At 45.2% G+C, this 24,740-nt stretch overlaps 1 long non-coding RNA gene across 1 annotated transcript; it reads right to left on the minus strand.

Moving 5' to 3' along the window:
* Positions 1-15,274: 15,274 nt before the first annotated feature.
* On the minus strand, positions 15,275-24,155 carry LOC150020289 (uncharacterized). The gene is made up of 3 exons (XR_016509338.1): positions 23,992-24,155; positions 16,576-16,631; positions 15,275-15,393 (listed from the first exon to the last, which is right to left on the minus strand). It is a non-coding gene; the product is annotated as an uncharacterized LOC150020289 (long non-coding RNA).
* Positions 24,156-24,740: the final 585 nt, after the last annotated feature.

The raw sequence follows: 24,740 nt of genomic DNA on the forward strand, positions 1-24,740 counted from the left end.
GCTGCTGCAGCCGTAATGCAAATGGAGCTTTGTTTTATTTTTTAATTATACATAGTTACAGAAGCTCAGCTGAGAGGCGGCCTAGGGCAGTGCTATTATCCACTTAGGCAGACCAAGGTCCTGCCTACATGCTGATGGTCGCACTGGCTAATGGCTTCTCCTGGGCTCAGTGACCTCTTTGCTTCAGAATCCCCAGCAAGCTGCATTCCTGACCAGAGAAGTAAGGGGACCTCATGTGAACCGCCAGCCACTGACTCGCTTCTGAGGTTGGAGAAAATAGCTGGGAGTCTGCTCTCACCTCCCAGGCTGGAACTGGGTAGCGTGTAGCCTCATTGCTCACTCACAGGCCCCCGCTTGGCTGAAGGATGGCTTTGGCAAACCTTGCTCCTGGCAGGCTGAACCCACAAGAAGGAAGGGCACGTGGAGGGGAAATGCAGTGTGGGCACAAGAGAAGCCAAGGCCGGGGTGATATCTCCTCATGATAAGGGAAAGTGGACCTAGTCCATGGTGAACCTGGGTGGGTTGGGAGCCAGAATTTCTGGACTCCAAAATTATCCTTGTGAGGCACTGAGAGGTGTCAGTTCTGAGGATTTTGAGAGGGACCGCGGGGTCGATGGTGACCTTCAAAGCCAACCATAAGCATGTGGCTCAGCAGCATGAGCTAATCGACAGTCCGGTCCAGCAATACCTCCTCCAGGAAGGCCTCTCTGGTTTCTTCCACCAGTTTCTCTGTTGGTGGCTGTTGCTGAGACTCCTAGTCCAAGAGAGAACAATTCTCTGCTAAATTTTTCCTGCCACCAAATTCTCCCTGCATGGTTTTTGTTGTGGCTTAGGGCAATAGAAGCACAAACCAGAGAGGGCTTTTTAACTACTGCTTGAGCTCAGCAGCCCCAACTCCCTGGTAGAACTCCAGGTGACATGGGACCATGGCACCCCTGTTCCCAAAGTGGTGCCAGTGACCATAACCTCCCTTGAAATGAAACCTCCCATCATGTTACAGAGCCAACTGCCCTTTGAACCCCTAATAGGAGAGGAAAGTTTCCTGCTGCCTAGACTAAGACCCGGTCTTATACCTGACCCAAAGTAATTGTAATGGGAGTATCTATTGTCTATAGGAGAAACTCCATTGATCAGCTGAGCCATTGATCCACTGACCCATTGACCAATTGATCTATTGCCTACAAGAGAAACTCTATCCCACCCTGTGGGCTGTGGTTCTACCCGCTGCCGTGTATAAGACACAGCCAATGCATTGCCAAATTCTGTTTTTTCTGTCTTAAATGACACCATATGGTGGCCACACCATCCTGGCCCGGGGCACCACTGGGTCATAGTTTTTTCTCCGGCATTAGGAGCAGAAAAGATTAGGCTCTCTGTCCCCTGCCATGACAGCCTCCCAATCTCCTGTGCCCAAAGGTAGGACAGAGGGACACGCAGTTCCCCAGAACAAACAAATAGTTTTCAGTTGTGATGCTGCATAAATAGGGATTAAAGAAGGAAAGGGTTCTCTAACTCAGCAAGGATACACAGCTGGGAGCATAATGTAAGTGCATATGTTAATATTGCGTAATAAATAGAATACTACTTCTCACTCTGCATTTCAGTTACTTCTTGCTGGTGGGGTTCCCTCCTCCCAGTGGTGTTTAAGTACTGGCACTAAAATTGAGAGGTCCTGCCCTGGCTGGTGTGGCTCCGTCGGTTGGAGTGTTGTTCCACGCGCCAACAGGTTGCAGGTTGGAATTCTGCTCAGGGCACATACCTAAGTTGCAGGTTCAATCCCCAGTCAGGAAGTCTATGAGAGGCAACCAATTGATGTCTCTGTTACACCAGTATTTCTCTCTCTCTCTCTCTCTCTCTCTCTCTCAACAATGCAAAAATGTCCTTGGATGAGAATTTTTTAAAAAGACAACAAAGTTCCCCAAGTGGTCCTTCTCAAAAAGAATGGAGACTGTGCCCCAAGAAGTGTTTCCTCTAGCTACAACCTCCTACAAGCTGGCAGATTTCCCAGCTTCCATAACTTAACAGCCACTAATACTTGTTACAAATATGTAACAAGTATGTATTCTGTGCCCAGTGGGGAGCCGGGTGCTTCACATACAAGGTTGTTTAAGTCTCACAGCAATCCTGGGAAGTAGCTCTGATTATTATTCCCATTTGACAGATGAAGAAACTGAGGCTCAGAGAGGTTAAATGTATTGTCCAAAGTCCCACAATCAGTGGCTGAAGCAGGATTCACACCCTGTCTGATTCCAACCCCATTCTCTTAGCCATCATCACACTGTATAACCTCCAAAATGGGGTCACATCACCAAGTGATGTGAAGAACCTCACACCCTGGAACTTCCAGGTTCATATACATTTAAAATATCCTGTCCTTTGTTCTCATAAACACTTGAGCTTGTCAGATATGTCTTGATTTGGGTTTTGGCAATCTGCTCACTCTATGTTTTACAGTCTTGCCTCAACAACAGCCTGCGTCATAGCGCTTTTAGGAATGAAGATTCCAGCATCTAATCCAAACCTATTGCCAGAATCTCCAGGGGAAAAACCAGGGAGTCTGTATTTCTCAAACAAATTCTCAGCATGAGAAACTCTCTCCACACTATCCGCCTAGTCCTTCCAGATGCTGAGAGGGAGGAGCGGGAAATTTAAAAAAAAAAAAAAATGGGTAAGTAATGGTCCTGCCCTGCAAGAAAAATATATTCCAGTTAGGAGGCAAGATGAATTCTAACCCTACAATATGCCACAATTAGATTATAAGCAATGTAGTCTGATTATGAAACAATTGTTATTCAGAACAAGAGTCAATCATAGATTAGAACATTCAGGGAAGAATCAAGGACTTTATAAGTTAAATAAATGTCTAACTACTATACTATACAACTCAAATTAGTAATATTGACTGTTCACTGTAATTGAAAAATTGTAAACAAATTTTTAAAAAGTTAAGGAAGGCTGCATGGCAGAGGTGGAGCTTAAAGTGAGCTTTGTGGAATTGGAGGTAGAATTGGGTTTCCTAGACAAGAAGGGCATTAGGGACAAAAACTTGGAGAGGAGCATGAGCTTGGTGTTTTTATGAAGCAGAGAGAGGGTCAGCCAACCAGTCCGGGAGTGTAGCGAGAGAATGAACAGGAAGGAAGTTAGCCTTAGCAGGGCGGTTTCTGGCAAAAGGTTGGTTTGGACATGGGTGGGCACTAGGGAGCCATTGTGGTCTCTGGAGTGAGTGTTCACATGATATAAGGGCTGATTAAGTACAGAAGAGAGCCCTGTTCCCCAGCTCCTTGAACTATTAGAGGTACCTTAAATCGGGGGGCCCCTCAGGCCATAAGCAGGACTTTCCCAGCAGGGCTCCCAAGCCTGCAAGGGCTGTCTTCAAATGAGGTGTCAGGCTGAGAAGAAGGTATTGGGGACTGGGTGGTGAGATTGTGCGCGCCTGTTCGAGAGACGGAGAGGTGAGGAAGAAGACGGTGTCGACATAGCTATATCAACACAGGGACACACACACACACAGCCAGAGGGAAAGGCTTCGGGCAAAGCCAGCAAGCAGTGGAAATTCTGCATAAGCTACCTGAAGTTTGATCCACGACAGGAAAGAAAAATGTGCCAAAAAGAGAAGCTCATACAGAGAGAAACCAGGAGCCCGGGCCTAACTGCATATAGCACAGATGAGCCAAAGCTTTCAGCAGAAGATGTGGGCCATTCTGAGGAACCAGCCGCCCTGGGGGGCAACAATGCTGTGTGCTGACTGAGGTGTCCCAGAACTTAGAGTTGATCAAGACTTTTGGTTTAGGTGACAAGACTCCAAATTAAAAGTAGTTTAAGCAAAAGGGAAATGTAATGGCTCAAGTACTGATGCCGGTGGGCTTCAGGCACAGCTGCATCCAGGGCACCCTTGTGATCTAGTCAGGACTCCCTGGTATCTCTCAGCTTTGTTTTCATGGTTTGACCTCACTTTCTGGCACTGTTTTTCCGAATTATAGGAAAGGGGATGCCCATTGGCCCCAGCCAAGGCCCTTCAGAAGGAGGGAGACCCTTCCATTTCCAGGACCCGTTTTGGTCCTGGGCTCACCCCTGAACCAATCAATGTGTCCATGAATGGGGCTCTCTGGTTAGCCAGCCCCAGTTTTATTACCATTTATGTGAGGAATAAGGCTCAGCCCTTGATTGACAACCCATCAGAATCCCAAAGTACTAGGAGGAAGGAAAGTCCCCAAAAGGAAAAACAAGGGTAGGAAAGAAGAATCAGATGTTCATGACTGTTCAGAGAGGATGGTCCTGCATGGATTCCCTCGGGAGCACAGGCAGTGAGAGAAACCAAAACGGTGTGAAGGCAGAGGGATGGTTTAATGAAGACATCACAAGTCCTGCTTCGAAAGATTTCCATCAATCTCGCTGTATTCAGTGTTAATTTTCTCTCCTTTCCCTTTTTGTGTCTATTTAGTGATAGTATTAGTGCTGAAGAGAGCACAATGAGGGGGCGGGCATTTAAAAGGTGGAATTGCTTATTTCTCTTAGGGCATAAAATGAAAGAGGAGCAGTCCCACTTCAGGTGACATAAGCTAATAAAACAGTCCCCATTTTCCAAGATCAGAGGGCCCTATACGCCCAGAAACCACTCACCTTGGTGGAGGCAGCCAAGCTCAATGCAAGCAGAGTTCTAAGCATTGACCCTCCAGGTCCAGCATCTGTGCTTTGGATGACGGTCACATTCATCCTTCAAGGGGTCGGTCCCTCAATGTCATGGACAGCTAACATCCTGTATTTCTCACTCACTCGGCTGGGGTCTGTTGAGGGGCTTTTGGCCCCAGCTAGGGGTTCCAGCCAGCCCTGGGCAGAGGAGAAGATGCTCCAGGCTGGCTGGTCATGCACTCACCCATTCTTGATCATTTATTGAGGTTCTATCATGGATGAGGCCCAGTGTGAAGCCAGGAGCTTCAGGGACAGTTAGTTACTGCCTCTGCCCTAAATGCACTCACTGTTCACAGACGGGTGCAGGACATAAAAATTGCTTTTGCTGCTGAAGATCCCACCCATTTTGAGAGCATTGTTCCTTCCTTGCCTCAACCATGTGTACTCCTGTTAATCACAGACTCCATCTCTCCCCCCGCATCATCGCTGGCTCAGGCATGGACCGGCACATGAAACATTTTCCCAGCTGCAGTCTGCAGGCAACAGTCTTTTCTTTTTGTTTTTCACGATAATCTGAGGACGTAACCCATGGTGCTATGAATGGAACCTTTTTCCAATTAAAATTTTGAATTGCTTATTGGTGTATATCAAAACATAATCACTTTTAATGACTTTGTATCTACCTGCCTTGTTACACTCACCTATTTATTCTAATAATTTGTTATTGGATTTTCATGAGGTTTCTGTATAGATGATTGTTTTACCTGCAAAGGAAAAGAGTTTTGTTTCTTCTTTTCCAATTATACTGCTAATGTATTTTCCTGGTCATTGCTTTGGCTAGGAGCTCCAGTAAAACATTGAATAGTTAGTTGGTTGCGAGGGGGCATATTTATAGTGTTTCTGATTTTAATGTAAATGATTCTAAAGTTTCACAATTGACACCATGAAGTCATTAAAAAATAAAGAAAGAAAAGAGAAGGGAAATCAATATGTGGAATTAATAGAAATCTGTATATTTTCCTTATAACTTTTTATGTCAATGGTAGCATACCATACACAATGTTATACACCTTTTTAAACCTATTTGTATAATATGCCTGTCCATGTTTTGAATGTCTATGGAAGGATCTAGAAGAAACTGGGAACTTTCAGAGCTTTCAGGGAGGGTGACTGAGTAGCTGGCAGGACATTTAGCCCTAAGTGCCACTTTAGCTGTACACCTAAGTTTTGATATGTAATACTTTTAGTATTCTCTGGTTCAAAATACTTTCCATTCCATTTGTGGTTTCCTTCCTCTTGTTTAGAGTGCTTTTTTTAGTTTTCAAACTTTTGGAAGTTTGACATTCAATTTAATTGCGTTGTGGACAGAGGATGCAGACCTTAGTTTATTTCTTTGAAAATATTGTGACCTAATACACTATCAATTTCTAAGTGTTCCATATATACCTGAAAATAATGTATTCTCTATTTAACGAATACAGCATTTTACATAGATTTTAGAGTGTTGAATTTTTGTTTGAATTTAAATCCTACATTTTTTATCAGCATTATATAACATTCATCTTAAAATTTTCCATTATAAAAATATGTTTTTCCATTTTTCATGGTAATTTGATCTGTTCGGTTTTTATATTTTGATGTTATATTGGAAGGACTATACAAGTTTATGACTGCTATGTCTTCTTAGAAAGTAATTTCTTTTAATATTACATACCACCCTTCTTTGTCATGATTAATGTTTTTGCCTTAAAATTTTCTTTTTTTCTGATGGAAGTAGTATAATACCAGCTTTCTTCTTATTAATATTTGCATGGTATAGCTCTCTTTACCCTTATTACCATCCTTCTTTGTGGTTTTGTCAGTATGTCCAGGATTTTAAAAAATGTATCAGATAATCCTACTTCTTCATCAGTTAATTTATTACATTTACCTTTATCATAAGTATTGATATCGTCGGCAGCCGTCTGTCTCGAGAGACGATGGTGTAGCTTCTTAAGAGTCTATCTGCACCGCCGAGAATGGCTGTGCAGTCCGACTCGGGAGTGACACGGTATCTGTCTCCTCCCGTGTTGAACTGACATCTTGCGATGACGCTGGAGTGTCCTCTCCAGTGAAGCTGAAGCTACAGAGCCTGGGCAGGGTGATATGGAGGGTCTGCTGTTGCCCATGCAGCAGACCCCCCCTCTCTTCGCAGCTGAAGGGTCCAAGGGAAAGACGGAGTCAATACAGCTTGGCTTCAGGTGCGCCGCAGGAGTTGCCGGTGTTGACTACAACGTCAAACCGCCTTAGGGACTCCGGCTCCGGATTTTCTGTCGGGGTTTACTCCCTTAGCCTTTCCCCTGAAGAGGTATGCCGCAAGGCAGCGGAGGTTTTTTGGAATCAGAGTTTTCCTTCTCTGATGTGCCCTGACTGGAAGATCGAACCAGCGACACTTAGCTCGCAGGCCGACGCTCAATCCACTGAGCCAAACCAGCCACGGTACAAGTATTGATATATTTGAAGCTATTTCTACCATTTAATTTTGCGCTTTCAATTTGTCATTCTTTTCCTTTGTTTTCTTATTTTTTTCCATTCATTCTGCTGCATTGGAAAAGCTTTTGATATTCCCTCTTTTCCCTCTCTGTTGATGCAGAAGCTGTACGTTCTGTTTATGTTCTTTTATCGTTATCTTTAATTCTAATCTTAGAAAACAAATCTGGAGTCAGTCAATAGGTCTCTCTTCCTTTAAAACATGAAAAGCAACAAATTATTTTAACTATATTTTGCTACTCATCTTGTTATTTTTGTCTGGTTTTGTTTTATCTCTACTTTATAAATTCAACATTTTATTATGTCTTAGTTAATAGTTATGATACTGTATTGTATATTTGAAAGTTTCTAAGAGACTAGGTCTTAAAAAGTTCTCATCACAAGAAAAAAACATAACTATGTATGGTGATAAATGTTAACTAGACTTATTATGGTGATCCTTTTGCAATATATACATATGTTGAATCATTATATTATACACCTAAAACAAATAGCATGTTACCTGGCAATTATATTTCAATAAAAAAAAGAAATTCAATATTTTAACCTTTCACAGTTAAGTGTACTAACACAGATAATTAATTCATCATTGCTTCTTTTTTTCTTTTTTTAAATGTAAATTTTTAAAAATTATGTATTTGTTTGTTTTGTTTTGTTTTATTTATTTATTTATTTTTTTATAGAGTAAGGAAAGGAGAAAGAGAGGGAGAGAAATATCACTATGTGGTTGCCTCTCACTCACGCCCCAAATTGGGGACCTGATGTGCAACCTAGTCATGTGCCCTGACTGGGAATTGAACCAGCGACACTTGGTTCGCAGGCTGACTCTCAATCCACTGAGCCACAGCAACTAGGGCTCATCATTGTTTCTTAACTTCCATTCTTTCTCTTTGAGTTAATTTTTCTTTTTGTTGGAATATATGCATTAATAATTATTTTAATGAATGTCTAGGAGTAATGTATGTGTTTAATTTTTCTATACTAAACGTTTCTTAATTTAGCTGGGGCTAAAATTTGCGATTGTCTTTTAATTTCCCCCATTACCATGAACACATTTCTCTCCCTCAAGAAACAGTATAAAGTGATGGTTATAAGCATTTGGAACTAGATCAACTTAGTTTGAGTCCCAACTCCTCCTCTTACTAACTGGGAGAGCCTCACCAAGAACTCATAAACTTCTCTTTGGCTCAGTTTCCTCAGCTATAAAAAGGGATTCAGAAAATCCTGTCCCATAGAATTCTTGTGAAGATTAAATTAGTTAATATACATCATATACTTGGTGTGATGCCCAGCACCTAATATCATTCAAGTGTTAGCTGTAATAGTCACTATCTCTGGCCTCTTCTGTTGCTGATGAGAAAATTAATGTCAGCCTCACTGTGGTTCCTTTTTAGGTAATCCAGCTCTCCCTTCTGGTCGCCTTTAGGATTGTCTCTCTGTCTTGTATGTTCTGCGGCTTCACTCAGAATGAACTTTCAGTCTGGGCTCTCAGTCTTTCTACCATTCTAAAAAATTCCAAACCATTATTCCAATATTATACTTCTCTCTACTGTCTCTCTGCAGCTTCTGTGTGCTGTATGCTGTAGCCTCTCAATGTACCCTCCTCATTCCTTAATCATTTTCGCACACTTGTAAACTTCTGTCTTGCTCTCTCTCAGTGCTATGTTTTGGGTGAACTCCCTGGTATTATCCTTCAATTCAATTTTTCTCCTGACTGCACCAAGTTTAGGTTCTAACCAATCTTATTAGATATTTTTTAGGGACTACACAGTGATCCCTCACTTATTGTGGGTATTACGTTCTAGAACGCCCCTCTCCCCCATGATAGGTGAAAATCCACGAAGTAGGAACCTTACGTTTGTTTTAGTATTTATATATTTATATTTTAAGGCTTTATAAATCCTTCCCACACACTTATAAATCTTTTCCAGTCCCTTATTAACCTTTTCCACACTTTTATAAACACTACTTATGTTCTTAAACTTATTCTACACTCTTAAACCTACGTAACTTTAACAACATACGTATACAGTACCACAAAATCCTGTGATATAGCGAAAAATCTGCGATAAATAATTAAATATAATATTTTTTAAATCCCGCGATACAGTGAGGCTGCGATAAGTGATCCGCGATATAGAGCGGGACTACAGTAGTTTCTATTTCCAGGATTCCTAATTGGTTCTTTCTTGTATCTTTACGTTAATTTGCCTGTTTTTGCAACACAAATTTTTAATTCTTACTTATTTTCTATTATTTCTTTACTTATTTAATGCCTTAAACATTCTTATTTTAAAATTCTGAGACTGTTTTGTTATTTTATGTCACCTAAAGTGAACAATTTGTCAATAGTTGACTTATTGGTTATCATCTGTTAAAGACAGGTTTCTTCTTGTGTTTTTGGATTTTTGGTTTGCAGTATTCCAAGTTTCGGTTACTTTCTCTTCTTATTTTTCTCCCCACTCTCTCCTTTTCTTGTCCAGGAGTTTTGCAGTTTCTCCTATCAGCCTTCCCGCTCACTGAACCTTACTTACACCGGTGGTGCAGCTCCTGCTTGTCGGCAGTGTGGATGGCTCAGGCAGCAAGCTGGTGGCTCAGTTGAGGTCCGGCTCCTGCGCTGCTCTGGTCCCTGCCCACCTAGGCCCTCAGCTTCGCATCAGCTATAGCATCGAGCAGTGGTTAAGGGGAACTCCATCATCGCTTGTCCTAAGCGGAGAAACCACCAGCCCTGGATCCAGCCTGCAGTTGGGCCCTGAGCCCCTGCCTCACCGGGAACATGTCTGTCCCTGCTTCCTGGGAGCCAGACTAGCTTAGTTCTACACGGGAGGCCCAACCCCGCCGACCCCTGCCTGCTCCTGCCCAGGAGCCAGCCATGCTGTGAGTCTTTGGTTTACGGAGGTGATCTCTTGTTTGTGAGTTCAATTATGCCTTTTTACATCTTCAGTTTTTGAAAGTTTTATAAATAACTGCTATGTGTTTATGGCAGAATGTATGCCACAAACAGTTAGTTACACCAATGCCATCTAGACCGAAAGTGCTTTCTATTTTTTTTTTTTTAATAACAATGAACAATTGCTACTGTTATAATAAGTACCTAGATAAAAGGGCCACATCCTCTGGCTTTCGTAATATGGACATCACTTGTGACCTTGGTCAACACTGTTTCCTCATTCTGGAAGAGGCTGACGTCAGGATGCTGTGGGCCGAGCAAAGATAAGAACTGGAGACACCAAGAGCGAGCAACTTTTTCAAAGACATTTCCCTGGGAAAGAGATAATGGGAAGTTTTTTGTGTTGTTTAATCAGAGAGAATTGAGTGTGTATAATCATAGGATAAAAATAGGGAATAGGAAATAGGGAGAGCCAGCATAGGGAGGCGGCTGGGAAGGGGTGGATATGAGAGATTAAGGGCATAATCTCCTGAGTTAGACTTGGGTTTCACTCAGGGCTCTGCCGCTCATTATGTAACTTAATGTCCTCGTACTGTAAAACGGGGATAACAACAGGATCTACCTTATGGGGTTATTGAGAGGATTAAATAAGACATTGTGGTGGGTTTAGTACAATGACTATCACTTAGTAAACATAAAACTCTTGACCACAGCTATGACTTTATGGGTCAACTTGGCTAGACCATGGTACCCAGACAGTTAGTAAAACACTAGTCTAGATGGTGCTGCGAAGATGTTTTTCAGATGAGATTAATATTTGAGACAGTAGACTGTGAGTAAAAATTATCCTCCAGATGGCGGGTGGGCTGCATCCAATCTGTTAAAGGCCTCAAGGGAAGAAGACTGAGGTCCCCCAAGGAGGAGGGAATTCTGCCTCCAGACTGCCTTCAGCCTTGAGCTGCAACACATCCAGTCTTCCTTGGGTGGCCATCCTGCCAGCTTGCCCCTCAAATTTCACACTTGCTATAGCCCACAATTGCATGAGCCAATTCCTTAAAATAAATCTCTTGTTCTCTTTCTCTCTCCCTGTTTCTCTCTCTCGCCCCTCCCCCCTTCACACACACACACACACGCACACACACACACACACACAACACCACACCACACCACACACTGTATTGGAGGTTCTGTTTCTAACTAAACTAAAACAGCTGGTATGAGAGGAGGACGAGGGAAAATCACAAGTAATAGAGGGGCCTCTGAGGGGTCAGAGCATGAGTGTCTTAGACAGGAAGTGGAGCTCCGGGATGGATGGGAAGAGGGGAGGGATAGGGGCAGCTGCTGTAGGCATGTCCCCTTCTGATAGCTCGTCTCTCTGGGAAGTAGGGAGTGTGGTCACATGCTGGGCCTGTGGTAGGTGGTTTATGGAGGATTGTAGGAAATCAAGGTGCACTGGTGCTCAGAAGTCTCCCCAGAAGCGCCAAGGTCTCAGATGATCCATGGAACCAGGAGGCTTTGTTTGGGAGGAAGGAACAGATGGCTGAATGGAGAGCTGGTCTCTCCAGCACGGGGAACTGCAGGTCTGTTAGCACAAGACAGGAGAGCGCTGGCAGGAGTGGAGGCGGGAGCTCGGTCCTTCCCGTCAGAGTTCTCCTCCACGCCTGGCCACTTCTTGTTACCAAAGGAGAACTTGACAGAGGGTTCCCACTGAGGGATGATGATGGTGGTCATCCTTAGCACACGCAAGACTTTTCTCAGAAGACTTTTCACATGCAACCTGGGGCAGTTGGAAATAAGTTTTGTTTTAATGACACACATGTGAGGAGCCTGAGTAAGTGCCCCCAAGGTCCACATCAGGGGGTCATACAAACCCAGAGTGCTTGAGCTGGGACAGTCTGGCTGATGCCAGGGAGTCTCACAGGCAAGACCGAGATCTCAGCAACCCCAGGCCGGTAGACCCAGGAATCAGAGCTCCAGTCCCTGGGTTTGAATTTGGAGGGTCATGAGTGACCCAGAAGATTACCAAGAAACAACTGTCCCCATGACGGGCTTGGGGCACAGTGCCGCATCCCAGCCTCTGTAAGCAACTCAAGGAAGTTCGCTTGCCTCCCAACTAACTCCTGAGGCACTGAGGCAGCCCCCAGCCAGGGAGCCACTGTCTGAGAGAGTCCTTTTTCTCTGTGTGTGGCCGTCCCCCTTCAGCTGCCACACTCTGGCAGGTTATCTCCTGAGCCTCGCATCAAGCCTGTGTCCCCTCACCTCAGGGTCGTCTTCATTTATTCTTGCGACTGGAGAGGCTTTGGAGCTCAGCTGGTGAGTGTCCAAGTCTGTGTACTCTGCTGCCGAGCTGAGAGGCCACTGATGCTCCAACTGTGAAGGGCAGCATGGTGGGTGGGGGGCTGAATACCTCTCCTACCAGCTGATCTAGCTGATGGGGGGGGGGGGGGCAGTCAGACCAGAGAGGCGCTGGCTGGTGGCACTGAGGGAGGGGCCCTTACCCTCAGGACTACAGATTTCACAGATTACTTCCTTGAAATAAAGCTCTGAAAGATTGGTTGATATGCAAATATAGAAAATGGTCACAAGGTTTTTGTGTTGAAGCGGAAAAGAATTCTGGAGATGGACGGTGGTAATGGCTGCACAACAATGTGAATGTGCTTCAGTTAAAGAAACACCGAAGATGTTAAATTGTATGGTAGGTGTACTTTACCACAATAAATTTTTTTTTTTTAAAGAAAACAGGATAAAATGATTAAGCACCTTCCTATACAGGTGGACATAGGTAGGTCTGAATACTGACTCTTCTATTTCCTCCATATCTAACAACTTGATTGAGTTAGAATTAATGATAGTTATTTATGTCAACCCTGAGAAAGAAGACAGCTATTAAGAAGGGCTTCTGGTGGTTAACTGGGCTACAATGAAAACAAATCAACAAAAAAAAACCACACAGAGCTGAGCAGCCATTTCTGCACAGGGGCCTCTCACGAAACGGCACTTCCCAGAGAAGCCTGCACTGGCCACCTTCCTCTGCACTGTGTTTCTGCCATCAAGCCAGCCCTTATAAAGGAGCACATGGAATCTTATCTTCCACCGAATCAGAGCAGCTCTATTTCTGACCAATCAGGAAAGTACCTTTTGGACCAATCAAACTGCAAGGATATGGAGCCCTCATTTGCATGAGGACAGACCAATCAGGGACCAGGGGCAGGGATTTCTGTCCGTATAAGCCAGCTCCTCTCTGGCTCAGAGAGTGTGCTTCCCCTTTCCGCTGAAGGTGACATCTCTCTGGCTGAGCGGAAACACCAAAGACGTCTCCCCAAAGCAGACTGGAGCAGATCATGGGGGAGTAGCACAGAGCTGTCTAGCTGGAGAGGGGCGCAGCTCCGCGGCTGCCTCGCAGCAGTGCTGTTTTCTGTGCTATATCCAACTTGAGCTGTTTTGCACTGAATAAGGTTTCCTTCTTCACTGCACCCCAAATTGGGGATTCTTGTTGACATTGAATTGTTGCCAATGACCATCAATTGACATGATAATATTTAGACTTAAAGTAGGAGGCATTGTGAGTTCTAGGTTGTGTAAAGGGGTTTTGTTTGGCTGGGTGTGACACCAGGCTTGAATGGGTGGCCCAGGGATTGGTCTGCACCTGATGGCTTGCTTAGGGGCAGTTGTCTGTATGTGACTGAGGGGGAGGGAGCAGTTTTGTGCACAGGCTTCAGAAGGGGAAAGGAGAATAGTGAATATATTAGCTGGGGCCCTTTTGGTTGGCAAAGAGCAAAGACCAGTTAAAGCTTCAGCAAAAATTGGGGTTGATTGTGTAGACTCCAAGGTGTCCACTGAAGCCCAAGGTCAGAGATGCAGCAGAACCTCAGGAAAGATCAAGAACCAGGAAGTAGATGGGATGCTGCCAAGAATGTTTCTTCTCTCTGTGTATCTGTTCCATCCTGATTTTCTGCAAACTGGCTTTCTCTGTGCCTTGTCCATGGTCGTAAAACACAGCTCCTGAGTTTCTTTCCTTCTTTTTTGTTTAAATTTTATTTATTCATTTTTATAGAGAGGGAAAGGGAGGGAGAAAGAAAGGGAGAGAAACATAGATGATGTGTGAGAGAGATATTGATTGGCTACCTCTTGCACACCCCCAGCTGGGGACCTGGCCCTCCACCCAGGCATGTGCCTTGACTGGGAATCGAACCAGTGACCTAGGTTGCAGGCCTGCATTCAATTCACAGAGCCACACCAGCCACAGTGCTCCTGAGTGTCTTACTATGGTTTTACCCCAGGGGTTCCAGCTTACAAACTTCAGTGAAACAAAGGAGTGTGGGGCTTCCTGGAGAGTGGCACCCTGGAGAAGGCAAGGAAGCTCTGCACCCCTCCCCATGCCTTGCCCTGTGTTCTTTCCCATCTGGCTCTTCCTGAGTTATATACTTTTATAATAAACTGGCAATCTAGGAAGGAGAGAAAGAGAGCAAAGGAGGGAATATCTTTCTCAGGGAAGGGTTCTGTTTGGGTCCCATGCCTTTTCTTCACCATTCACAATTGTCCTGGGGAGAAGAAGCTTTGAGTGGCCAGGCCTGGGCTGTGGGGGTCTATTAGCAGAAGACAGGGGGAGCATGTGGAACAAAGAGAGAAGAAACATGAATACCATAGTCCACTGCAAGGACAATTCCCTGCTTCTCCCACCCCCACAAACCTAGCCCAGCTCTGACGCCCAGGGCTCAGGTAAGCCACCCCAAAGGACAGCTTCATGCGGAGAAACAGTGTTTTCCTAGACAGCACCAGGCAGTGGTAAAATGTCTCAAGGAGAAAGCCAGACAAGTGGAGCTGAACCCCCGCACGGGTACCATACTCACGGCATTAATATCACTAGGTGTCACTTTTTACCCAGAAACCCAAATAGACCTAAGAACACTAGGTCATCATGCAGGTGAACAATCCCTTATAATGGGCCATCTAAGTTTTTTCCCAAAGTTTTCACCATAATAAATAATTCTGTAGCCAGTCTCCTCGTAGTTAGATCTTCACACACATTCTTGACTTATTAGCATTTGTGAGAGTCAAAGTGAGAAAAGCCAGATGAACAAGCCATGAATCAGGAAGCCTCTGGGTAATAAAGCAAGTCTTAGCCAGAACTCTGGGTTGCAAGCAAGGAAAACTCAAGCCAAGCCAATTTCAGCAAAAGGAATATTTATTGACTCCAGAAACGACGGTTCCTGGAATGGAGTTGATTTCAGGCATGACTGGATGCAGAGACTCCATATCATTCTCTCTGTGTCTCTCGGTGGCCATTTCTCAGTTATGGGATATTGGGCTCTTTCCTACTGCAGATGAACTTCCTCCATGTGGTTCTGGGGGGGACACGCAAAATCCAAGTCTAACTCCACTCCAGTGTGCAGCTGCACTGTGATGCCAAAGGAAAGAGCTTGACCTTTAGGGTCAGGCAGACCAGTTTGGATTACATGTTACTTAACCTCTCAAGCTTTAGTTTCCCATCTTATAGGAATGGGATACTATTTCTTCATAAGCACTTGCCTTTAAGCTTATTATTGTAGAAACTTTTGAGCATATTCAAAAGTAAACACAATAGTAAAATAAACCCCCAAGTACACATCACCCAGCTTCAATAATTATCACCACATGGCCAATCTGTTTTGATCTATACTCCCCACTGACTGTCCCCACACCCTGCTCTTGGAATATTTTGAAACAAATTCCAGATAGCATATCCTTTCCTCCTTAAATGTTTCAGTATGCATCTCTAAAAAACAGGGACTCTTTTTTTTTTTTTGAAACATAACTACCATATCATCATCAGGCCTAAAATGATTAAACATATTGCCTTAATATCATTCAAACACTTTGGAGTTCAAATTCCCCTATTGTCTCCTGGATTGTTTCTCATATTTGATTTATCGGAATCAAGATCAAAACAGGGATCAGTATATTTCATTTGGTTTCCGTGTCTCTTAAGTCTTGTTTAATCTCTGGGTTCTAGCTATTACCAGTTCAAAGTCAATTTTATTGTGAAGCAAATTCTATACACCAACATCATGAATGTTATCTCTAACTATTTCAGTTTGTACCTTTAAGACTCTCACTCTCTTTAGAACACAACCACCATACCATTGGTACACCAAAATAATAATAATAATAATTAATAATACTTTCATACCTCTAGAGATTACCCATTGTTTAAATTTACCCGGTCGTTCACTTTTTGAACAGCGGTTTTTTTCAGATAGAGATCCAAACAAATCCAATCATTTCATTTGGTTGATTTGTCTATTAAATCTCTTTTCATCTCTAGGTTCTCTTCCTTATTTATTTTCGTGGTTTTTTTTTTGTTGTTGTTTTGTTTTGTTTTGTTTTCCCCCTCCATTTTATTTGTTGAAAGCACAGGGTCATTTGTTCTACAGATTTCCTTGTTCAGGATCCTGCTGATGGCATTACCAGTGTGCTACTTAAGTGGGTGGGAAGCTTATAGACTCTGGCATCACATGTCCCGAAGAGACACTGGCCTTGAAACTTACTTGCTGGGTGATGGGAGGTGAACTCCTCCATTTTCCCAAGCCTCAGTTTTTCCATCCTGAAAGAAGATAAAGATATGCAACTCTTAAAGCTGTTGGGGAGATAAATTAAACAATGCATTCTAGAGATTGTGTGCAAGGCCTGGAACATCATGAGGGCTAAATTAATTTTTTTCTTAAAAAGAGCTATTGGGGGAAGTAACCTGAGTGTCGTCCATCGATAGATGGAAGAATAAACCAAATGTGGTAGACACATACCATGAAATATTATTTAGCTCTAAAAAAGCACATTTTTACTCAGGCTATAAGGATAAAACCTTGAAGACATTATGCTGAGTGACATGAGCCAGACACAAAAGGACAAATATTGTATACGACCTGTCCTATGTGAGGAGTCAAATTCATAGACTCAAAAAGTAGAAAGGTGGCGGCCCGAGGCTGAGAGGAAGGGAAAACAGGACATTGTTGTTTAAAGTGGACAGCGTTTCAGTTGGGGAAGGTGAAAAATACCTGGGGAGGGATGGTGGTGATGGTGGCACCACAGTGGAAATGTAATTAATGCCACCAAACCGTACACTTAAAAATGGGTAAATTTTGTTACGTATATTTTACCACATTTTTAAAAAACGTTGTTAAATACAGTCATATCGTATAGACGCATAGCCTCCAGCTGCTCCCCTGCCTTCCATTTCACGCCTCTTTGACATCACTGGCACAATTGAAATTCCGGGCTATGATGATGAAAGGAAATGAATTTAACTGGTCTGAAATCCTGGCCTGCGTCCTCAAATCCACGAATGTGTATTCAGCCTCAGCTCTGAGCCAGGCCTGGCTGAGGGCCACGGCTGGGGAGCAGGGGGAGTGGGAGAATGCAAAGAAGTCTAGCACACGCTTCCTGGCCTCCAAGACCTTCTAATTCTCATCCAACTGGGGACATGCACAACAGGGCAAGTGTCCCCTGAGGGTAAACGGGAGCGAGCAGTCTGTCCTAGGCCTCCACTCCATCTTCGGTAAAATACAGACATACCCCCATTTTACTGCACTCCCCTTTGTTCTGCTTTGTAAATGTCATGTGTTTCTTACAAATTGAACGTTTGTGGCGACTCCTCATCAAGCAAGTCTATTTTTCTAACAGCATTTGCTCACGTCATAGCTTGGTGTCACATTTCGGAAATGCTCACATTTCCAGTTTTTTCATTATTATCATATTCATTGTGATGATCCGTGATTGGTGATCTTTTATGTTACATTTGAGGTGCCATTAGGAACATGTGTGCCCTGGCTGGTGTCTCAGGGGATTGAGCACTGGCCTGCAAACCGAAAGGTTGCCTATTTGGTTTCCAATCAGGGTATAGCCTGGGCCGTGGGCCACCCGGTTCCCAGTTGGGAGCGTGCGAGAGGCAATGAATCAATGTTTCTCTCGCATGTCTATGTTTCCCTCTCTTCATCCCTCCTTTCCCTCTTCTCTAAAAATAAATAAATAAATCTTAAAAAAAGGAAAAAGAACACTGGTGATTCATGGGAAGGAGTCAAAATATCAACATTAACATGTGTTTGGAAGAAGTTGCGTCCAGCCCTCATAGATGATTTGAGGGGTTCAAGAATTCAGTGGAGGCGGTAACTGCAGATGTGGGGGAAATAGTGAGAGACCTAGAATTAGAAGTGGAGCCTGAAGATGTGACTAAATTGCTGCCATCTCATGACAAAACTTGACCTGGCAAGGAGTTGCTTCTCATGCACGAGCAAAGAAAGTGCTTTCTTGAGATGGAATCTACTCCTGGGGAAGATGCTGTGAAAATTGTCAAAATGACAACAAAGGACTTAGCAAGAAAGTATTTTTAAATTAAGGAAGTGCATTGTTTTTTTAGATATAACTCTCTTGCACACTTAATAGACTACAGTATAGTGTAAACATAACTTTTATGTCTATTGGGAAACCAAAAATTTCCTGTCACTTGCTTCATTGCAACATTTGCTTTTCTGCAATGGTCTGGAACAGAACCTTTAATATCTCTGATGTATGCCAGTACCAAAGGTTTGTCTAAGGAGTTGTCATGGAGACTGTGTCCTCCTGTGCCCCACCCCACTGTCTGTCCTTCCCACTGTGCTACCTTGAGGCCTAGCGAAGGCCTGGTTCCTGACCACATGAGCACCTGGGGGACAAGCCAGTTCTCTTGAGCATTTGAACAAAGAATCCCAGAAAGGGAATGGCAGGGGGGGCCTGATGCTTGACAACTGGGGACACGCAGGCTGAGGTGGGGCTTGTCCTCTTGAAGGCACCTGCAAACAGGAGTCTGCAGAGAAGGTAGGATTTTAGGGAGAACCTGCAGGACAAAGCCAATGATCAGAAAGGGGTCAAGGTAAGAGAGAAGGTGGAGAAAGATAGAGGCAGAGAGATGGACAGGCAGGCAGACGGAATAGAAATTTGTTCCTCACAGTTCGGGAGGCTGGGAGTCCCAGAACAGGTTGCCAGTGTGGTCAGGTTCTGCTGAGAGAACCTCTTCTGGGTCTCAGACGGCCCTCTTCCTGTGGTGTCCTCACATGGCAGAAGAGGTGAGGGAGCTCGATAATAATCGAGTTCAATAATCCCATTCATGAGGGTTCCACCCTCATGACTTAAGCAACTCCCAAGGACCCCACTCCTACTACCATCATGCTAGGCATTAGTATTTCAACACTCAAACAATGGCATAGCCCAAATCTTAATCATCATGCCTTGCAGTGCCCAGAATACAGTAGGCACTCAATAAATATTAAGTGTGGGAGGAGGAGGAAGGTAAGGTTGCAAAGGCAGGCTGTGGGCTGACTGCAGAGGACTGACACCTGTCCAGGTGTGCCATTTGGCTTTTTCCCAGAAGGTAATGGGCAGTCGTTGCGGGGTTTTAATCCAGGAGCAATATGATAAAAATGGCGTTTTAGGAATATGAATTTGCTCTTGTTAGCATTGACTCTAGACCTGCTGAGCCAACAAGGCATAGATAAATGGTCCACATCCACCCTTGGAAATGCAGAGCGATTGTCCCAATGAGCCAGCCTCTAAACTGGCAGAGCCAAGAATTAGTTCAGATCTCCCAGCTGGATTCAATTACAAAATGCAATCATTTACATAGACCCAATGGGCTGTTGCAGTAATCACTCAATGAAATCACATAAAGCTACCTGTCATCCCACCAAGACCTCAGTCCTCTGAGCCTGCTTTTCCCACCCACCATTCCTGCCCTTAGGTGAGGATGCCCAGCATTCCCCTGGATGGTTTCAGACCTGGAATCACTTCTCACATACTCCTGGTTCTGACTGCATCTCAGATTCTGCCTGCGGCCCTTTGGCTATCTGCAACAGATTCTGGTCCTTCTCACCCAAGTTTCAGGCCCATGGAGTCAACCCACTCTCTCAGCCACAAGCGAAAGGTGACTTCCTGCTCCACCAGTCAGGCTAGCTGCCACCACCTTGAGGGAGGCAGTCTGGCGAAAGGATCAGGTTCAGACTTCAGGCCAATCCTGGCTCAGCCACTGGGAAGTTTTTTTTTTTTAACTGCTCCGAACCTCATTTCCTCAGTTGATAACAATGCCCAACTCCCAGGGCAGCTGTGGGGAGCAGGGGAGGGATTCGATCAGTGAAATGAGATATGAACGCTACTTTTATGGAACTTATATTGTAATAGAAGAACACAGCCAAGTTATTTCATTTATGAGAGGTTAAACTTCAGTCAAATGAATTTCACCAAGCACTTTTAGTTCATCCCATTGACAAATGCTTCAAAGTAACCCTGCCCTTAAACCGACCCTAAAGGTGTCATCCTGGATTTCAGTACAATCACATATGGCAGTGACATGCAACCATCTGATTTTGTTCCTGAATTCAATGCACATCTACCCCTCCAGGCATCTCAACAGAAAGCGGACAGTGGATCAGAGTTGCCTCGTGCTCCCTTGGATAAAATGTGGTGGACATGCTCTGTGGGAACATGTGCAGTAGTTAGAAGCCACAGACTAGCTGATGCCTGTACTATAACATGGACCAATCTTAAAAAAAAAAAAAAAGTAGCTGAGACTGAATGCTCTCTCCATGCCAGGCACCATCTAAGAACTTGACATAGATTCATTTCTTTAGTCCTCACAAATCCTATGAGATCTATGCTCATCATTACTATCCCTAATGTACAAAGGAAGAAACAGAGACACAGATAAGTTCAGTTCTATAGCTAGTAAATGGAGGGGCTGAGATTTGAATCAGGCAGTCCACATGCTTCATGTCAATACTATACTAAATGCATGCACACACACGGGCTGAGATTTGAATCAGGCAGTCCACGTGCTTCATGTCAATACTATACTAAATGCATGCACACACACGTGCACACATGCACACATGCATCACAGCACACCACCATTCTGCTCAGGAACTGCCAGTTTGTTCTCAATCTATCTCTGCCCTTCCCCTGCTCCACTTTGTATCACAGGGAACTACAATTCCCAGCTTCTCTTGCCTCCACCTTCTGATTGGTTGAGGCACCAGGAAGCCCTGATAGAAGATTGGAAGGTGGGAGGAAGGCGGGGCCAGGGTGTTTCCTCCTCTATTTCTGTGGTATGTCCCACAGGCCCTGTGCCTTTTCTGTGGCTGCGGCAGATTGCAGAAGGTCCCAACTGTTTCACATCCCACCAGGCAACCCCCACTTTGGAGCCCCAGCCATAAGCTCCAGCTCTGCACTCTGGTTCTATCACTCTTCCCATGGCCCCTCCAGCTGTAGGGGTGCTGGTGGTGCTTTCCTGGGTGGATAATCTCTGGGTCCCTCCATCTTCATGTCTGTCTTCTCAGCTCTCCCATCCCTTGTCTAACCAATTCCCTGTATCAAGTCAAGTCCCCTCTGTATGAAAGACCTAGAGTGGTTTCTGATTTTTTTCCTTTTTGCTAGATCTGACTAACAAATTATTTATATGAATTAAAGACAAGCACACATTCTGGGAGGACTGACTGTGAGTCAGGATGCCTGGAATGGAGGCCAAGTTCTGCCCCTAACCCAATGTGAAACCCAGTGTGAACCCTTGGGCTCTCTGTTGATCGTCCTTGGGCTTTGTTGATGTTGGGTTAGGGGTGTCTGAGTGTGTGTGTATGTGTGTGTGTGTGTGTGTGTGAACACATTTTAAGTACATTCCTACTCAAATGCATATATACACACAAACATATGTACAAGTATGTACATGTACACATACAGATGTCTGCATGTGTATACATGTTCAAGAATACACTCCCCCCCCTAGATAATGTGAATTTGAGGATACTATTGTGAGGAAAACTCTGACTCCAAAAAACCTCCGCTGCCTTGCGGCATACCTCTTCAGGGGAAAGGCTAAGGGAGTAAACCCCGACAGAAAATCCGGAGCCGGAGTCCCTAAGGCGGTTTGACGTTGTAGTCAACACCGGCAACTCCTGCGGCGCACCTGAAGCCAAGCTGTATTGACTCCGTCTTTCCCTTGGATCCTTCAGCTGCGAAGAGAGGGGGGATCTGCTGCATGGGAAACAGCAGACCCTCCATATCACCCTGCCCAGGCTCTGTAGCTTCAGCTTCACTGGAGAGGACACTCCAGCGTCATCGTAAGATGTCGATTCAACACGGGAGGAGACAGATACCGTGTCACTCCCGAGTCGGACTGCACAGCCATTCTCGGCGGTGCAGATAGACTCTTAAGAAGCTACACCATCGTCTCTCGAGATGGACGGCTGCCGACGACGGATTGTGAGGAATGCTCACAATAAAAAACCGGGACACAGGACTTCAGCAGCAAAGCGAGGCGTTTATTCACAAGTCTGCAGAGTCTGGCGCACTGCCAGCCAGGGGCATGCGCTCGCGAAGTAGACAAAGAAAACTGGTTTTATACTAACGTGAATAGCTCCCCCTCCCTAATGCGGTTAGCTTCCCCTCTCCTCTCCTTCTCCCCCATTTCTCCATTACTGGTTAATCTGGGGTCACAATCTAACATGATTAGCTACTTAACTCCGGGTGTGATTAACTAAGGGTAATCTAGTTATAGACCCTGGCTGGTTTGGCTCAGTGGATTGAGCGTCGGCCTGCGAGCTAAGTGTCGCTGGTTCGATCTTCCAGTCAGGGCACATCAGAGAAGGAAAACTCTGACTCCAAAAAACCTCCACTGCCTTGCGGCATACCTCTTCAGGGGAAAGGCTAAGGGAGTAAACCCCGACAGAAAATCCGGAGCCAGAGTCCCTAAGGCGGTTTGACGTTGTAGTCAACACCGGCAACTCCTGCGGCGCACCTGAAGCCAAGCTGTATTGACTCCGTCTTTCCCTTGGACCCTTCAGCTGCGAAGAGAGGGGGGGTCTGCTGCATGGGAAACAGCAGACCCTCCATATCACCCTGCCCAGGCTCTGTAGCTTCAGCTTCACTGGAGAGGACACTCCAGCATCATCGCAAGATGTCGATTCAACACGGGAGGGGACAGATACCGTGTCACTCCCGAGTCGGACTGCACAGCCATTCTCGGCGGTGCAGATAGACTCTTAAGAAGCTACACCATCATCTCTCGAGACAGACGGCTGCCGACGACGACGACAATGAATCTAGTTATAGGTCTATCCTCAACTTATTTGCAAAGTTATCTAGCTACATCTTCCCATTTCTATGTGTTTGGTGTTGACAATCTTCCTCCTTTTGACCCCAGAGATATGTGTGAGGAGCTTCGGAATGTCATTTCCTTGCCCCTTTTCCGGTATTCACCTGTTAATTATCTCCTACTGGTTTGAGAGTCACTGGCTTCTTTATCCCTTACCCTGTGAACCACTTGAGGCAATTAAGCATGGAGTAAAGAATAATGATAAAAAAGAGAAGACAGACCAACAGAAAGCGCTGGTACTGAACATGACATAACAACTCTCTGAACTTGAGGTCTCATACAGGTAAATCTTTATGTCCCTTTGTACATGGAGACACCTTCCAAGTCTGAGGCATAATGTCTGACGTCAGACAGCGTCCTCGCTGCAGGCATGACGCACAAAACTAGGAGATGGGCTAGCTCCCCATCTGAGCCTCTGAGTGCCTCTCCTGAACCCAATGGGGGGAGAAGGGTAACTCCCACGTGCGGGGTGACTCCTGGCTGCCCCCATGTCAGAGGATGGGGGGAAAGCGGGTAGCGGGGGTCGGGGGCCAGGGAGAAAGGGGGAGAGAAAACAAGTATTAGAGGACACAGAGCAATTACGTCTCTCAGGGAAGATCTCTGGTAGCTAGCTGGTGGAGGGTAAGCTGTGCTGGCAAGAAATCAAGTCAAGATTTTTAAAAAGTCCCAGTGAGGGAACCCGCCCCTCCTGGCAGGAAGCGATTGGAAAGCAGTGCATGGCCGTGCAAAGCAGTGGGTCTTAACCTTTAGACGTGCTGCCTTCCAGGGCTAAACACATCACTGATGGCCTTACACGTTGGCGCTGTGGGCTCCCGAAGCTAAGGGAAGCGCGTTCGGGCTGTCGTCAGTCACTTCTTGGTGGACCTCGCGCTGGGAAAGCCTCCTCTTCGGTCGGCGGCGCCGGAGGAGGCAGCTCAGTCGGGGAAGGCTGCTAGCGCCATCTAGTGCTCCGACGGAGAACCGGCTCAGCGCGCACCTCTGAGCTGGGGTTTCAAGCCAGCGCCGCTCTGCTCTCTCCAACTCCCGCCTGTCCTTTCCAAAATTTCACAGCTTGCCAACTTGTACATATTGGGAACGATGGGGAGCTAGCCCACCTCCCACTTTTGTGCGTCGTGCCTGCAGCGTGAACGCTGTCTTGCAGTCTTCAGGCAGTAAACATCCAGAGCCCACTCCCAGCAGAGCCCGCAAAAGCTGCAGACAATTACCTAATCCCAAGGGACTCTTCGCACATTGTACATTGTGGGCTTATAAAACCCAACACCGCATGCACAGATTTATAGAAAACGGCATCCAAATGTCTTCTTCAGCATCGCGCAGGGACTACCTGAGCTTTTCCTAGGGGAAGAATCTCTCTCCTGAAGTGTGAAGACATCTGCTTTCCAGAGTTCCCCACTGCCACTTTCCCTTAAATAATTATTTTAAAACCGGTTGTGGATTCACGTGTAAAGTTGACAGCCGTTTTCTTTTCTCCTTACCGGGAAGCAGAGGGGAGCTGTTTTAGGGTTCTATGAGCCCCGATCCTGGGCGTGGATCCTTTAGCTG

The sequence above is a fragment of the Furipterus horrens genome, unplaced genomic scaffold, assembly GCF_987537825.1.
Source record: "Furipterus horrens unplaced genomic scaffold, mFurHor1.1.pri manual_scaffold_2, whole genome shotgun sequence".
Classification (NCBI taxonomy): Eukaryota; Metazoa; Chordata; class Mammalia; order Chiroptera; family Furipteridae; genus Furipterus; species Furipterus horrens.